A 13,142-nucleotide genomic window follows, 5' to 3' on the forward strand; every position below is an offset into this window, starting at 1 on the left:
ATAAAGTTAACTCGTTTTCATACATGCAAGACAACCTAGGTCATCAAAGACCCATTTGACCCATTTCTAGGTCAACACACCCATTTGGGTCACCCACAACCCAAATCACACCCACTAACATTAACTATAAGTGTATTAGTATTTACTTAGGTCTTTAAGACCCATTTACACCATTAACCCTTTCAAAACCCTAGGTTAGTCACCATTTGGGTCTTCATGACCCAAACTTACCCAAAACCCCCAATTACTCACAAATGGGTTTTATGTGCAATACTAACCCAAACCCTAACCCTTAAACACATTAAACTAAGGTAATAAAGTTTAGGGCTTACCACAACAATCAAAACGTAGCTAAAGAGGAGATGAACAACTTTAACTCCCGAGTTCTAACCCGAAATGAGCTTCTTCTTCCCCGATTTAAGCTTTCTCACACTTAACCACCCCCTCTCTCTCTAGAATGAATGGATGATGTTTGGTGGTTGAGAAATGAAGTAATGAGCTCACCAAACTGATCCTAAGGCCTTTAATTCGTCCACCAAGTGAAATTACCAATTTACCCATCTAAAATATTTAAAAGCAAAAAGACATGCCTGCCAGCCATCCTGGACGGCGTCCCAGAATGTTGGATGGCATCCAGGTCTTCAAACTGGGACGGCGTCCCAAATTTTTGGACGGCGTCCAAACCCGAAAAGGAAAACAGGATCTTACACGTTCCTTCGTGTTTCGAACGTTATAATCATTCGAAACTTCATACCTACGAATTTTGGATCATTATTCGCTTGATTTAAAGTCGGGAAGAGAAAACAAAACCATGGAGCTCTGAAATATAAAGGAGGATATTAAACCCGAAAACAACACATAAATTACAAACCGTGTATATCAATGTTTATTGCAACATAAAGACACGGGAGGATTAAAACATTATAACCCTAAGGGCGAAATAGAAGAAAACAGATTCCTCCGATTGTAGTTGGAAAAGGAGAAGGATTGTTGCGATAGTAAGGATAAGGACAAGAATCAGAACTGGATTAAGCATTTTCAAAGTCTTTTGAAATTGGGAATTTAGTATAGGAGTAGTGAAAATAATGGAACGGAAGAAGTTCATTTATAGTGGAGATACCAGACAAAGCAATCGAGATAGATGATCGCATTAAGTTAAAGAGATTTTAATTTCCTTAATCCCGAGGAAATCAGATCTTATTCAGATTTCAAAGATTTTCTTTTAAATTCCCTGATTTCCGGAATTCAAACGTGACTACTTCAGAAGTAAAGACGAATATCTATTACCTTATCTCAATCTTTTGTGATAGTTTCATTCATACGCTTCGAGTAATCAAATCGTTTTATCCAATTTATTCAATGGTGATAAAACTCTATTTATCAACTCATATTCGTCATGAAAACATTTTTTTATTGTTAGCCATGACCACCTCACTCAAATTTCGGGACGAAATTTCTTTAACGGGTAGGTACTGTGACGACCCGAAAATTTTCGACCAAATTTAAACTTAATCTTTATATGTTCCGACACGATGAGCAAGGTATGTAATATTGAGTCTAGAAAATTTTGGAACAATGTTTATATATTCAATTGACCTTCGACTGCTCCCGACGATTCACGAACAACTAAGAGTAAATAAATACGTATATACATACATACATACATATATATATATATATATATATATATATATGAATAAATATATATACTATTATATAATATATATTATAAAATTTTTGAATATTACATAATACATAAAATTTATATATTAAATTTAATTTCAAGCTAAAGTATAGTTATTGTATTAACATTAATATTATTTTACTATGTTCATTATTATTAATATCGATATTAGTATTATTATTCTTATTACTAAAGTAGTTGTGAATACTATTATAAGAATGATTAAAATTATAAATTAATTGTAATTTAAATATTATTAATTATTAATTATTATTAAGTTAGTATTTTTATTTAAATTTATTATCATTATTCTTGTTATTTGTATTATTACTTTTATTATTATTAATTATTATTAATAATATTAAAAATATTATTATTATTAATAGGATTATATTCATTAATTATTAAATACATAAAATCAAACAGACAGATTTCAATTTCTGTTACAAGTCTCTTTTCACTTTCCCTGATTCATGCACCCGTGATTTCATTTTAGATATTGATTGAATGATTACTGTGCTCACTGTGTGTTTGTTAGTGCTTCACTTCATTTCAAATATCTCTATCTATCTCATCTTTATGAACTATCACTCAAACCACTGCTACTCACTTCTTTCTTTTTCTTTTTCTTATTCTTGGATTAATGAACAACCATCACCTTACAACCACCAAAACCCACCAACAATATCACCTATAACCGCCACCCTCCATTTATCACCACCCAACCTTATCACCAATTAAACACCACTTCATTATGAACAACCACCACAGAACACCACTTTTACTTCAGGTTGCTGCTCGTGCTCGCCAACCTAGACCACCATCATCATTGAATTCAACCAACACCTGCAACTTCTCTTTCATTTATGTTATCATTAGCCACTGTTGCAATAAATTCGAAAGCTTAAAACACCATCAAAACAGGTTCATTTGCTACTATTGTTTACGTGTCTATTTCTGAGTCAAGACGGCCCCATCGTTATTGGACAAAAGATTGTTGCTATATTTTTTTTACTTCCACTTGATCCTATTGTTGTCCTGAGTAACCATAACCGAACACCCATATATCAATCACCCTCACTATCTTCATTGATCCTCACCACTAAACCACCATCATCATTTATATTTTTTTTGTTACTTACTTCTGTTTTTTTCCGGGAACGAGTTTCACGACATCACCTACTTGTTCGACTTACTGGCTCCTGTACTCGATCCGTCACCTATCCATGACAACAATACAAATCCCGTATACTTTAACTTTATTAAAGTTTGTCAATAAAGTGTACTATCTTATATCATATTATTGTATATGCAAGTGGAACCCAAAATGGAAGTACGGCAGACATGAGTGGGAAGACAACTAGGCTTTTTTTTTTATCGTAGGAAGAACTCATCCATTCAAATTGTATAAAAGAACAAGTATTATACTTAATATTATTATATGCTAGTCACCGAATTGTTCGGATTATGTAACAACCCAAACCAACCCGCGAACAAACCACGTGAAAATACAAAATAATAAAAAAAAAATTGCTGAACTGCCACCTGGCGCGGCGCGCCATATAGGCCGCGCGGCGCGCCAAACCTGACTGTCCGGAAAGTCTTTAAATGCGAAAATGTTTGACTAGTTCCCGACGTATTTAGACAAAATGCTTTTAACCGCATGTTCAATATATAAAAACTAGCGCGTTCCATTAATAAAATTTAGTTTACGAAGCGGGGCCCACATTGACCCAAATTACCCCTTAAGTACCAAAATACAATTTTCGACCATACGACTTTTATTACAAAGCAAAGCCGAGCATGGCGATTGGGGATACGCTACCCAATCCTAATAAATCCAAAAGCAAGCCTTCTACGCAAACTATGCAAGTCCTCTAATCCTCGCGCTTACCCGAGCCACCATCCGCATGCAATCTATAAAAAGAGTCAACAACGAGAGGGTAAGCTAACGCTTAGTGAATGATAATATACTACATACATATATATGTATAAAATGGACACGCCACAAAATAACAAATACCGCATACCGAGGCATCCATATAAGGCACTACACTAAGAATACCGTACGATCTCTAAGCAACGAGCTAAAGATACAACAACAATATAAGTTCACCAACGACGATGTGAACAACGCCAAATAGCTACACCCGGAGGGTTAGCTACAACACAACAATACATTAATATAACAATATAAACGAACAAGGTTAACACCTTAACCCAATACCGAGAACCAAATACCACAATGAAGATTGGCCGAACTACACGAGCCTTAGTAATCCGAAACCACACGAGATTACTATCTTCACAACATCGAGGTTGGCCGAACTACACGAGCCTTAGTAATCCGAAACCACACGAGATTACTACCTCAATAAGATGACCGAACTACACGAGTCACCATGAATCCGAACTACACGAGATTCATTTCCACAATACAATAAGATGACCGAAACCACACGCGTCATCGCGAATCCGAATACACACGCGATTCACTTCTCAATATTATACCCTTCGCCATTAGGGTTATATCAACCACATCACAACCACGTGTGATAATGTACACGCGAACGCGTACTTCGCCAAAGATGGTCAACCAAAACGCACAACCGTGCCAATTGGACTCATACAAAAGTCCATCAAATCCATCTATATGTGAAGTGAGCTCTATAGCCGAGAATCACTTCACCCGACCCGCACCCATCCTACACATACATATGCACATAGGATATTATCACTCACCTTGAAGTCTTGAAGAATGCTTCCAAGTAAACCGCAACTCGCCAATGGAAAATACCTATTCCATTATCACAATTACAACAATACACTTAGAGTGGATTTACAAATCAACCCAATTCGACACTTAGTGCAAATTTGACCCAAATGCACTACCAAGTACAAACCGCACCCAAACTAACCGATAATCACTCACACAAGTGAGAATGGTCCTAATATGCCAAATAAACCCGAACTCAAGTGTTAAACACGTGTCATACCCATTTTGACACTTAAACCCTAATTTTGACCCATAAAGGTCAAAATCTCATCCTTTACAAGTTTTGACACCTAAACACATTTAACTCGGTTCTATACTTCAACTTAATCCATTTTAAGTTTATAAACATCATTAAATCGCCAATTGGGTCATAATTACCACCGAACCCTAATTTGACCCAAAGTCACAATTAGTCAACCATAATACCCTAAATGGGTTCCAATACTTCAATAATCACTATACCTAGTGATTAAACTCCAAACCAAAGCCTAATCAAGGCCAAATCGTCATCCAACCCAAAACCCGCCAAGTGACAAGAATAACTAGTCACCATAAACCCATTTCATCACCTAAAAGGGTTACACCACAATTTAACTCAAAACCCTAACTTGAATATCAAATCAAATAAATGAAATTCGGAGTTTGAGCTTACCAATACCACCACAACGTAGCTAGGAACGAAAGGAACAACTTTAAAACCCGAGACTTTGAACGATTCGAGCTTCTTCTTCACCAAAACCTCAAATCTCTCTCTAGACCTCTCTCTCTCTCTCTAAGAATGGATGAAGATGATGAATGGATGTGAAATGATCCAAAGTTAGATCTAAACCAACTGATATGGCTCACAAATCCGGCCCCAAGTGAATTTACCAAATTACCCTTCATTTAAAATAATTAAAAACAAAGGATTCTGTCAGCGCGATTCGGCGCGGCGCGCACCAGACCCGCGCGGCGCGCAAGTAGTCAGTTTCAGGTTCTTTTGCTTTTTAACTAAATATAAATATTAAACGAAGCCCGTTCTCGTATGTCTTTTATAAACAAGTATACAAAATAAATATTCGGGTCTTACAAATCTCCCCCACTTAAACTCGATCACGTCCTCGTGATCCTCGCCACTTAACCAAACGGACCCCACTTACGGTCCTAAACATAAGTTCCAACCCGACTTTCCTAGGCAACTATTCTCATTGAAGCACCTTTAACACTAAAATCGTCATCCGCGATTTTCTCAAATCCACAATCCGAGCACTAAAACCATGCTCCTTCCCTAACATCGGGAAAACTCAACCAATCTCGTACCGAGATATAAATCCCTTAGCGTACTATTACCGAGTACAACGCTAAAAGCTCCCAAGTCCCAACCTAAGGTCAACAACCCGAACCGATGAAGACCGATCCAAACGAATCCTTACGGATAACACCACTCAATAGACATCCCTTGTAGTACGCAATACGACCAATACGTAACTACCGTAACATCATAATCCAACGGTTAAAACCGATAGCGCCCAAACGACTATGGAAACGCAAATCCCAAGGTGTACGAAATCAACCATCGTCACACCCGTAACCAACATGCGAGCGAAACACGGCTATCGCATCACTAATCTCACAACATGGTCCTCACGACCCCACCATCGGTGTATAAAACAACCGACAGATCACACAACACGAAGGCTGGCCGAAAACACACGCGCCTTAGTGAATCCGAACTACACGCGACTCACTACCTTCACCACAACACAATCGGGAATGGCCGAACTACACGCGCCATAGTGAATTCGAACTACACGAGAGTCACTATCCCGGAGGAATGACCGAACTACACGAGTCATTTGTGAATCCGAACTACACGAGACTCACTCCTCAATACAATGACCGAAACCACACGAGTCATTTGTGAATCCGAACTACACGAGATTCACTTCCACAACATCGAGGTTGGCCGAACTACACGAGCCTTAGTAATCCGAAACCACACGAGATTACTACCTCAATAAGATGACCGAACTACACGAGTCACCATGAATCCGAACTACACGAGATTCATTTTGATAAGATGACCGAACTACACGCGTCATCGTGAATCCGAAACCACACGCGATTCACAATCTCAACATACGAATGGTACTCGCATTTCCCACCGGTACTCGCATTTCCCGATAGTGTTACACCATACCGACATAACACTACTCCCTTGATGAAGTCAGCGGACCCCGAAGGTCATGCTCCACCAATCACAACACCGGATGAAGTCAGCGGACCCGAAGATCATGCTTCACCGATATAACACCACGCTCATGATGAAGTCAGCAGACCCCGAAGGTCATGCTCCACCAATCACGTATTCCCATGATGAAGTCAGCGGACCCTAAAGATCATGCTTCATCAAACAACCATACCATAATCGAGCAAGAACCACCTATACCAAACACGTCCATTATCTCTCAACGAGATTTACCACATTACCACCTCGGTGATAATTCAAATCCAAACCATAAGTATAATTTATCCGAAATTGTACTCTACCATAGATCGACCCAACCAGGTCTCGACAACACTTTCCGGATCTACCAAAAGCATCATCCGAAATCTCACACTAAAACTTCCTCGTGCGGGAGTGTAACTCCCCCACTTAGAACCACGTTCCATATCCACAACTCGTACAACCGCACAATGCTACCACAGGTAGACTTTACCAACAATTGGGCTCACACGACCCATTACCACATCTTGCTCCAACCTTGAGCACACGAAGGATTTTAACCAACCCTTAAACACTTTGTACGAAAAGTGTACCGCAACACAATCGGAGTCGAACACCACGCTAGTAGGTATAAAAGAGGCACCTAATGTCGCGTCATAAAGACTCCATTACCAACACACATCGAGATTTAAAAGACTCGATCTCAAGGGTTCCAACCAACCGACGAACCTCATGATTCGTCACTTCAACATCAAAGCGAACACGCGCTTAACAACCAAACACCAAAACCATTTCCGTGGCTTGGTAGAAACGTTTCCCAAATACTAAGGAATGCTTGGTTGCACCAAGTCTTACGCCCTTCGCCCGTCAATCAATCATCAACATAGGGTACTTCCATTAGGAACGTCACCCATAGCATAACATGCACAACAAAGGCACGCAACTCAAACTCAAACGGCATTTAATAAATAATCAAAAGACATATTTATCAAAATTAAACGTACCTTAACGTCTCCTAGCCGCACCCGTCCCCGCTAACTTGGGACATTCAGACTTACGATGTCCTTCTTTTTGGCAATTGAAGCACACCATACCATCACCCTTTGGTACCGAACATTCCCAAGACTTGTGACCCCTCACGCCACAATTGTAACATCTAGCCGCACTAGAATCCGACATACCCGTTTGCGTACCACCCGTGCTCACACTCGGACCCTTAGCCCTCTTACTCGGAGCACCATAAGAAACGACTCTTCGCTCACTTGAAGGTTCACCCTTTTTCGATCGTGAATACGACTCGAAACCTCTAGCCAAGTCAAATAATTCCGAAAATGATTTCGCTTGACCCCGCCTAATTTTACTTTTCAAGTCATCATTCAAGGTCCGATAGAAATCCCCCATTAACAAACGATCATTCCCCAAATACTCCGGACAAAAACGAGCCTTCGTCATAAAGGTCGTCTTGAGAGCACTCAAATCCATGGATCCTTGTCGCAAATTTCTCAACTCATTACGCAATTCCCACAAATCGGCCGAAGTTCGGAACTCCTCGAAGAATTCCTCCTTAAAGTCGTCCCACGATAAAGCCATAAACGTCTCGCCACCGACAAGATCAATCTTACCATCCAACCAATCCCTTGCCCTACCCCGCAACAAACTCGTAGCGAGTCTCGTCTTTCTCTCGGGAGGGCAATCAATAGTACGGAAACACCCTTCGACGTCCGAAATCCAAGTTGTGCTTATCAAAGGATCCGGCTTCCCGTCATACATCGGGGGTTTAGTCCTCATGAAGCTCTTAAGATAACGCTCCATTTCACCACTACTTTGAAGTTCAGAATACCTCCTTTCCATTCTTTCTTCTAACGCACCCATTTGCTCCGCAACGGCGGCCGCAACCCTAGTGTTAAACTCTGCGTCATTCGCCTCGGTCTCGTTTCGCGTCGTCATTCTAGAGAATGCAAAACGATTAGTCCACGAACGTGTAAAACCGTACGCGCGACACTGCCCCATCTTGCTAAACACTCATCGTACATCACTTGTTAGACACGATTTGCACCCGTAATAAGGTTTGCAAGTTCTTATTACGCACACATGCCGCATCGACTCGTTAGTACAACGACCATCTCGCTCGATGATATACACAAACACAACCAAAATTCTACGCGGTACAAACACACGCGAGAATTATTATCACAACACACAACATATTAATAATATCCGCATTACTAATATAAACGTTAGTCAACCTATAGCAAAGGCACTAACCAAACCCATTCCGACCAGTAATCCTACAAGTCCCGCAACAATTTAAGCACACACAAGTCTAAGTCTAGGCACCTATCTCAAGTCACCTAAATCCCTTAGACCATGCTCTGATACCACTTGTAACAACCCAAACCAACCCGCGAACAAACCACGTGAAAATAAAAAATAATAAAAAAAAATTGCTGAACTGCCACCTGGCGCGGCGCGCCATATAGGCCGCGCGGCGCGCCAAACCTGACTGTCCGGAAAGTCTTTAAATGCGACAATGTTTGACTAGTTCCCGACGTATTTAGACAAAACGCTTTTAACCGCATGTTCAATATATAAAAACTAGCGCGTTCCATTAATAAAATTTAGTTTACGAAGCGGGGCCCACATTGACCCAAATTACCCCTTAAGTACCAAAATACAATTTTCGACCATACGACTTTTAATACAAAGCAAAGCCGAGCGTGGCGATTGGGGATACGCTACTCAATCCTAATAAATCCAAAAGCAAGCCTTCTACGCAAACTATGCAAGTCCTCTAATCCTCGCGCTTACCCGAGCCACCATCCGCATGCAATCTATAAAAAGAGTCAACAACGAGAGGGTAAGCTAACGCTTAGTGAATGATAATATACTACATACATATATATGTATAAAATGGACACGCCACAAAATAACAAATACCGCATACCGAGGCATCCATATAAGGCACTACACTAAGCATACCGTACGATCTCTAAGCAACGAGCTAAAGATACAACAACAATATAAGTTCACCAACGACGATGTGAACAACGCCAAATAGCTACACCCGGAGGGTTAGCTACAACACAACAATACATTAATATAACAATATAAACGAACAAGGTTAACACCTTAACCCAATACCGAGAACCAAATACCACAATGAAGATTGGCCGAACTACACGAGCCTTAGTAATCCGAAACCACACGAGATTACTATCTTCACAACATCGAGGTTGGCCGAACTACAAGAGCCTTAGTAATCCGAAACCACACGAGATTACTACCTCAATAAGATGACCGAACTACACGAGTCACCATGAATCCGAACTACACGAGATTCATTTCCACAATACAATAAGATGACCGAAACCATACGCGTCATCGCGAATCCGAATACACACGCGATTTACTTCTCAATATTATACCCTTCGCCATTAGGGTTATATCAACCACATCACAACCACGTGTGATAATGTACACGCGAACGCGTACTTCGCCAAAGATGGTCAACCAAAACGCACAACCGTGCCAATTGGACTCATACAAAAGTCCATCAAATCCATCTATATGTGAAGTGAGCTCTATAGCCGAGAATCACTTCACCCGACCCGCACCCATCCTACACATACATATGCACATAGGATATTATCACTCACCTTGAAGTCTTGAAGAATGCTTCCAAGTAAACCGCAACTCGCCAATGGAAAATACCTATTCCATTATCACAATTACAACAATACACTTAGAGTGGATTTACAAATCAACCCAATTCGACACTTAGTGCAAATTTGACCCAAATGCACTACCAAGTACAAACCGTGCCCAAACTAACCGATAATCACTCACACAAGTGAGAATGGTCCTAATATGCCAAATAAACCCGAACTCAAGTGTTAAACACGTGTCATACCCATTTTTACACTTAAACCCTAATTTTGACCCATAAAGGTCAAAATCTCATCCTTTACAAGTTTTGACACCTAAACACATTTAACTCGGTTCTATACTTCAACTTAATCCATTTTAAGTTTATAAACATCATTAAATCGCCAATTGGGTCATAATTACCACCGAACCCTAATTTGACCCAAAGTCACAATTAGTCAACCATAATACCCTAAATGGGTTCCAATACTTCAATAATCACTATACCTAGTGATTAAACTCCAAACCAAAGCCTAATCAAGGCCAAATCGTCATCCAACCCAAAACCCGCCAAGTGACAAGAATAACTAGTCACCATAAACCCATTTCATCACCTAAAAGGGTTACACCACAATTTAACTCAAAACCCTAACTTGAATATCAAATCAAATAAATGAAATTCGGAGTTTGAGCTTACCAATACCACCACAACGTAGCTAGGAACGAAAGGAACAACTTTAAAACCCGAGACTTTGAACGATTCGAGCTTCTTCTTCACCAAAACCTCAAATCTCTCTCTAGACCTCTCTCTCTCTCTCTAAGAATGGATGAAGATGATGAATGGATGTGAAATGATCCAAAGTTAGATCTAAACCAACTGATATGGCTCACAAATCCGGCCCCAAGTGAATTTACCAAATTACCCTTCATTTAAAATAATTAAAAACAAAGGATTCTGTCAGCGCGATTCGGCGAGGCGCGCACCAGACCCGCGCGGCGCGCAAGTAGTCAGTTTCAGGTTCTTTTGCTTTTTAACTAAATATAAATATTAAACGAAGCCCGTTCTCGTATGTCTTTTATAAACAAGTATACAAAATAAATATTCGGGTCTTACAGATTAATAAATGACGGTGGATGAAAAATCCCTACGGGCCAAGTTATAGTTTCACCTTAATTGGGTCGAGTTATAATTCTTTTTGGATTGGGCCGAATTGACATGTTGGTAATTACACGATGGTGACAGTTTGATCTTGCTAAGATGATACGATAATGCTGAATTAATACTACAGCTGTACGTTACAACTTCTGTAACAGTAATGATGATGAAACGTTGGTGACTGTAATTAATAATAATCCGAAAGATAATGAATGATGAAGTTCACGATAAAGATGTTTAACATGATGATAGTGGATGATAACAGTGAAGTCGTAAATGATGATGAATTTAAGATGAACTAAGATTATAATAAAGATGATAAAACCTGTGTTGATAGATGAAGAGGTTTAATGATGATGATGAAAGTAAGAATATATGGATGAAAACAGTTAAACGGTTAATAGATTTAAGATACGAATTACTTTAGAAAATCATGTAAGAGCTCAATGGGTTAGGCGTGTGATATGGGAACCAGAGGTCAAGGGTTCGAGACTTGGGGGCGACACTTTTTTTATAGAAATATAGTTAAGGCAGGAAAGATGGGTTAAATAAAATAAATATGGGGTTTAAATTAAGATCAAGCTAGTAGCTCAATGGTTAAGGATATTATTGAGTTAGCGGGAGGTCGCGAGTTCGAGCCCGTGCAACAACATTTATTTTTTTGAAGAACTTGTTACTTTGAGGTAGTACACTTAATTTTTATTATTATTATTATTATTATTATTATTATTATAATTATTATTATTATTATTATTATTATTATTATTATTATTATTATTATTATTATTATTATTATTATTATTATTATTATTATTATTATTAAACATTCTTAATAGGGATAAGCTAATTATTATAATTACCATCATTAACACAATTAAATGTTAGTATTATCATTGTTGTTACTAAGTATTATCATTATTAATAAAGCTATTATTATTATTATTATTATTATTATTATTAGTAAATCACTATTTTCAAAACTATCATTTTAACAAATAAATAATTTGTATATAAAAATATACTTACTACATATACTATAACTATGTTAATATTACATATACATTATATATCAAACCTAATAACATCGTTTACATAAATATTTACATATATTACAAATTTTTGATTTAACAATATAATACTAATTATATAGATATATATGTATTAGCATAACTATATGTATAAATATTAGTATACAAATTAAATATATATATATATATATATATATATATATATATATATATATATATATATATATATATATATATATATATATATATATATATATATATATATATATATATATATATATATATATATATATATATATATATATATATATATATATATATATATATATATATATAACCTTGGAAATAACAAATATATTTCCAAATTAAATAGGTAATATATATAAACCAGTTTGATTGTTATTACCTGTTAATTATATGCGTTAATATATACACTTGATATAGGTTCGTGAATCCGAGGTCAACCCTACACTTTTTAAATGACGTCATATGTATTTTTACTACAAAATACAGTATGGTGAGTTCATTTGATTCCCTTTTACTCTTTACATTTTTGGGACTGAGAATACATGCGCTGTTTTTACAACTGCTTTATTAGATGCTTTTGAAATATATTTTGAACTGCGAATACATGAAATGCTTTTATA

This window comes from Rutidosis leptorrhynchoides, chromosome 5, assembly GCF_046630445.1.
Source record: "Rutidosis leptorrhynchoides isolate AG116_Rl617_1_P2 chromosome 5, CSIRO_AGI_Rlap_v1, whole genome shotgun sequence".
Classification (NCBI taxonomy): domain Eukaryota; kingdom Viridiplantae; phylum Streptophyta; class Magnoliopsida; order Asterales; family Asteraceae; genus Rutidosis; species Rutidosis leptorrhynchoides.